The sequence below is a fragment of the Dermochelys coriacea genome, chromosome 20 (genome assembly GCF_009764565.3).
Source record: "Dermochelys coriacea isolate rDerCor1 chromosome 20, rDerCor1.pri.v4, whole genome shotgun sequence".
NCBI lineage: Eukaryota > Metazoa > Chordata > Testudines > Dermochelyidae > Dermochelys > Dermochelys coriacea.
In genome coordinates, this window is record NC_050087.2 from 14,267,446 (window position 1) to 14,273,188 (window position 5,743).

Genomic DNA, 5,743 nt, shown 5'->3' on the forward strand with positions numbered 1-5,743 from the left:
ATGTGGGGGGAGGGATAAATTAACTGCCTTGAAGCTGGGGAGGGGGTCGCTCAGTCTGAGCTAAGGATTATGGGGGGGAGCTGGCTTGAGTAAATCCCCTCCCCCCTGTGTCCCATGGGGAGACCCAGCAGGGACCCACTCAGGAAACCCCCATCGGCAGCAGAGCGGGAACCTTCTAAAATGCCCCAGCCCCACAGTGAGTGTGACCAGGTCGAAGGGTGGGGGACTCCCACAGGGCTGGGAGGATTTGTGTGTTCGGGGGGCGTTTGAGGGGGCACATGGGGAGCGGGCGGATCAGGGGCTGTGGTGACCGTCCACACTAGGCTGGAGACAGCACGACTTGCCCAGAATGGAGGTAGAGGCGGGTGGTGGCCTTGTGCCATGAGGGGGCGGGTGTTTGTGCACAAAGGGGTCTCTGCTGCCATAGCTGGGGGGGGCTGTACCAGATGAGTGTTGTGGGCTCTCTGCCCAGAGCCCCCCACAACCTCCCCACTGCACACCCTGCAGATACACACCCAGCCAAGCCCCTCCCTCAACACCCCCCAGGCTTCACCCCCCCCAACTCTGCTCTCACACACACACATGCGTGTCCTCTCCCACCACCAAGCCCCCCCTGCTGGTCACAAAATGAACTCCGCACCGAGAGCTCCCAAGCCAGCCTCTCCCCAGGGCTTAGGGCTGGGATTTGGGGCCACAGGAGGGGCCCCCAGACTTTGGCTGCTCGCTCCAGGAACATTCCCAGGCACCTACGCTGCCAGAACCCAGGGGCTTTAGTAGCCTCGCTCCTGCCACAGAGGTGAGATGCAGCTGCCTCTGGGGTGGAGCTGGGGGCGGTTTACCAGCCTCACAGTGACAGGGGCAGGAGAATCTGGGCACTGCCCCATCTATGGCTGGGGCTCCAGACCCTGCTATGGGTGACTGGGACAACCCCCTCCTGGGAGAGGGCAGCCAATCAGGAGGACAGCCCAGCTGGGGCAGTGACAGTGCCTCTTGCTGGGGGCTCTGAACAGCTCAGCCCCTCCCCAGGAGCTGGCTGGTTCCCCCAGCCCTGCCTTTACGTGACCCCACCCACCTTCTCCCCGCCACCCTGCCAACAGCTGGCAAACCCGTGTTTCCCTGGTCCCAAGGATCAGTCACTGCTCCTCGGCCGGGGGGGGCGGCCCCCCACATGGCCCAGATGTTCCCCCCAAGCTCCAGCTGGGCAATATCCTTCTTCAGGAGCAGCACGGGGACTTAGGCAGGCCTAGCAGGGCATAGATGCTCCCGCCCCCACTTCCAGTCAGGGCTCCCCCGAGCCACCCCTGCTTCCCGTCGCTTGTCCCATTTCCTGGCCTCAGCTGCCCTTTGGCAGGATGGGATGTTTGTTCCTGCTGGCACAGACACAGCCTGCGTCCTCCTTGTCCGTCCCCCCTCCCCCGCCCTCTGGGTCGCTGCCTCTCATGCTGGGAGGGGTGCGGGGTCTAGTGGTTAGAGCAGGGGGCTGGGAGCCAGGACTCCTGGGTTCTAGTCCCTGGCTCTGGGAGAGGAGGTGGGGTCCCATTCCAACCCTGCCGCCGTCCCCCTGTGGGACCTGGGGATGAGGACGAAGCTTGAGGTGCTGCAGGTGGATTTGTTAATGCGGCCCAGGGCACGCGGGGCCTGAGACGCTGGGATGAGAGAAAACCTCCACCCAGCCACACTTTGTGCCTCGGGAGCAGCCAGCACCCGAGTCTGGGCCCAGCCTCCCCTTGTAAATCCCAGCACTCGGCCTCTGGTTCCACTTCACGATCTGCTGCGGCAACGGGGCCCCCTCAGAGTCAGGGGCTCCAGCCCAGCTCCCTTTGGACCATTAACTGGGGAGACGGGACTCTCTAGTGCCAAGGGAATGAGTGACTGGGGGCAGGAGCCGTAAGGCCTCAGCGGCCCCTCAATCCTGCCCCGCAACCCCCTGCTGCCCCAGCCCTGTCTGCATCCCCCCAGGTTGGCCATCGAGAGAAGGCTGTGGCTACCACCTTAGCCTCACTTAGTCCAAGTCTCCACTGACTAAGGTAAGTGGCCAGAGCATTCTTGTCCTGGCTGAGTGGCCCGTTGCTGGCTGTGGATCGTTATCCCCATCAGTCAGACAGACAACACCCGTAGAGACGAACTTATCGGTCTTAACTGCTGGTAGGTCGCGAGCGTGTCTGCTGAAACGGAGAAGCGCTCGCCTGGATCTCGCAGGGGTGTGATATGGAGATGCCTAAACTGGCTGGCTTTGGCTCTGGCTTGCAAGGTGAAGCTCCAATTTGTTATCACCTCCATGAGAAGCCGCACTCTGTGCACACAGGGAAGCGCCGGCAGCAGCTTGGGGGTCAGCCCCACATGCCGGACACACTCTACTCCGCTGACGGGTCCACCTGAGCGGCGCCGACTTTCTTGCCCTTCTTGAAGGGTGGATAGTTCACAGGATCTATACTGAGTCCTTCCATCTGAACAACCGCCTGGCCTATCAACTCCCCGTCTGTGCTGGGAATTGTCCAGGCCAGTCCAGCCAGGGGTCACCCACTTAGACGTCTAACATACCGGTGCCATCCCACTGCCTCCGCATCGCCTTGATCCAGAAGCCAGCGGGAGCCTCCTTGTGAGCAGAAGCGGATGGTTTATGAATCTCCGTCCGCACTCCGTCCCGGTGAATATCGTGCAGCAATTTGGGGCAGAAGGCGGCACACTCATCTCGGTGATTTGGAGTTGAGCTCACGCACCTGTATCATTAGTGGTTGTCCCAGCCGCTCGTTAGCACGTAATTTATGTGTGTTGGCTCATACGCTCCCCCCACCCTGCAAAGGTCGATGTGCTGCCATCACCCGTTGTGCATGGAGGGCGACGATGGAGGAACATGACCTGCTCACGCGAGGCTGACAATGGTTGCCACGGGGCTGATAAGCTGCCTGCCTCCAGAAGAAAACACGGATGCCTGCCGCTCTTGCTGGCGTGCCACGGTTGTCTTTGTGACATCTTTTTCCTGCCCATGGGCTCACGTGCAGTGCTGCTGGCCCAGCGCCAATCGCAGAGGAACCGCAGCTGATGGGGGTCGCCAGCCACGGCCTTGCAGAGCAGCAGCGGCTCTGGGACGGAGAGGCAGGTGTGACTGTGGGTGGCGATGCAGACGGGGTGCAGACCACTGGAGGGTGAACTGCCACACCGGGCTGCCCTCGATGATGCAGCGGAACAACAGACATCAGAGTATGACACACATGAAAGCAGCAGCTCTGCTGGTGCCCCTCAATCCCGACCCGCAGCCCCCTGCTATTCCAGCCCCGGGCTGCCCCTCCTCCCAGCCCCGCTGGTGCCCCTCAATCCCGACCCGCAGCCCCCTGCTATTCCAGCCCCAGGCTGCCCCTCCTCCCAGCCCCGCTGGTGCCCCTCAATCCCGACCCGCAGCCCCCTGCTATTCCAGCCCCGGGCTGCCCCTCCTCCCAGACCCGCTGGTGCCCCTCAATCCCGACCCGCAGCCCCCTGCTATTCCAGCCCCGGGCTGCCCCTCCTCCCAGCCCCGCTGGTGCCCCTCAATCCTGACCCGCAGCCCCCTGCTATTCCAGCCCCGGGCTGCCCCTCCTCCCAGCCCCGCTGGTGCCCCTCAATCCTGACCCGCAGCCCCCTGCTATTCCAGCCCCGGGCTGCCCCTCCTCCCAGCCCCGCTGGTGCCCCTCAATCCCGACCCGCAGCCCCCTGCTATTCCAGCCCCGGGCTGCCCCTCCTCCCAGCCCCGCTGGTGCCCCTCAATCCTGACCCGCAGCCCCCTGCTATTCCAGCCCCGGGCTGCCCCTCCTCCCAGCCCCGCTGGTGCCCCTCAATCCCGACCCGCAGCCCCCTGCTATTCCAGCCCCGGGCTGCCCCTCCTCCCAGCCCCGCTGGTACCCCTCAATCCCGACCCGCAGCCCCCTGCTATTCCAGCCCCACTGGTGCCCCTCAATCCCGACCCACAGCCCCCTGCTATTCCAGCCCTGGGCTGCCCCTCCTCCCAGCCCTGCTGGTGCCCCTCATTCCTGACCTGCAGCCCCCCTGCTATTCCAGCCCCACTGGTGCCCCTCAATCCCGACCCGCAGCCCTCTGCTATTCCAGCCCTGGGCTGCCCCTCCTCCCAGCCCCGCTGGTGCCCTTCACTCCTGACCTGCAGCCCTCTGCTATCCCCACAGGATTTATAGTGAGGGTGCTGAGAGCATTTTAACCAAACTGTAAATCCTGCATGTAATGAAAACCACTTAAAGCCAGAGTTCCAGCACCTATGATCCCAGCCCAATGAGGGGAGCACTTAGGGCAGCGCCCCCTCTTTAGCGCAGAGTGGGGGTAGCCACCACTGCAGACACCTGTCCAGGAGGAACATGGCTGAGCCCCATGTCCAGCAGCAGCAGTGTCCAGCCCCTGCCATCCTGGCTGGACCGGAACCAGTGACACATTTTGGCCTGGGACATGAAGTCCGTGTCCCAAGTCCTGGGGTCACCTTCTGGGAAGAGTGAAACTCATGGAGCACAGCCTGGGGGTGGGGGTGGGGTCTTGCCAGGTCGACACCAGGCACCTAAGGGGCTGAAGCAGGCAAAGGAGGGGGCACTGGAGCCGGGGAGGTGGGCAAGGGGCAGCCTGTGGCAGCGAAATGCTGCCAGCTCCAAGCCCCAGAGCCAGGGCTCCCTTCCCATGCTTGCCCATCTCCTAGGTGAGGGGGCTGCAGCCCGGCTTTGCGTCTGAGCAGGAAACCCAGGACTGGCTTCAGCTGGCATCGTGCCCCTGACCCTGGCTGAGGTTTAGGTGTTTATATGGTCAGCAGCCCGACACCAGGCAGGGCAAAGGGGCCCACAGGGGTCTTTGACAGCAGGGCCAGAGCCTTGCGACTCCAGCTGAAGCTGGGGGACGGGGGTTAGAAGAGAATTAGCCCAGGTGGAGCTGAGCTAGGGCAGCAGGACTCACCCTCCGGCTTGGTGGGAACGCCCTGGGGGATCATTTTACCACCACTGGGCACGGCTCTGGCTCTATTCCTCATCTTAAAGCCAGAACTACAGCACCGCCGTGGGGTCAGCACTGACTGCCAGGGGAGAGCACCCCTTGCTGAGCCCCCCCTCCCTGCAGCACAGCACCCCCTATTGCCGCCCTGGGGTCAGCAGGCTGTGGGGAGAATGCCCCCTGCTGAAGCACTGTCACTGGTGTCTCCCATCACCTTGGTCTCCCATCCAAGCACTGGCCTGGCCTGTTAGCCTGCTCTCTGACTCCAGGGAAGGCAGAAGTCGCAGAGGGCAGCTGCTGAAGGGATACATGTCCACCCCCCCACTCCCCCCCCAAGAAAGCCAGGCCCACGGCAGCCATATAACTGGCACTGAGTGCAGGCTCCGGGGCGAGGCAGCTCGGTGTCTGCTCTATTGCACCGAGCAGGACCCAGCATTGGGGCAGGGTGGGGAGACAGGCATTGAGGGGGCAGGAACCTCCAGCGGGGCCTCGCCTTGGAGCCTCAGACAGGGATGTGTGTGATGGCTGAGCTAGGCCTGCCTGTTCTTTCCTCCTGGGCTGCCCCCTGGGAAGGAGGCTCTGATCTGACCCTTGCAGAGGGAGCTGCCAGTGGGGGCGGGGGGAGGCGCTTTGGCACTGTCTCCTGTTGTGCCCACTGCCCGGACCCACAGCACGACCAGGCTCCCGAGCGCCCACCCCTGCCCTGCAGCGGTAGGCAAGTTCCCGATTGCCCCAGGCACGGCCCACGCCTGACGCACTCCCTGCCCCCACAGACATGCAGCTGGTTGGC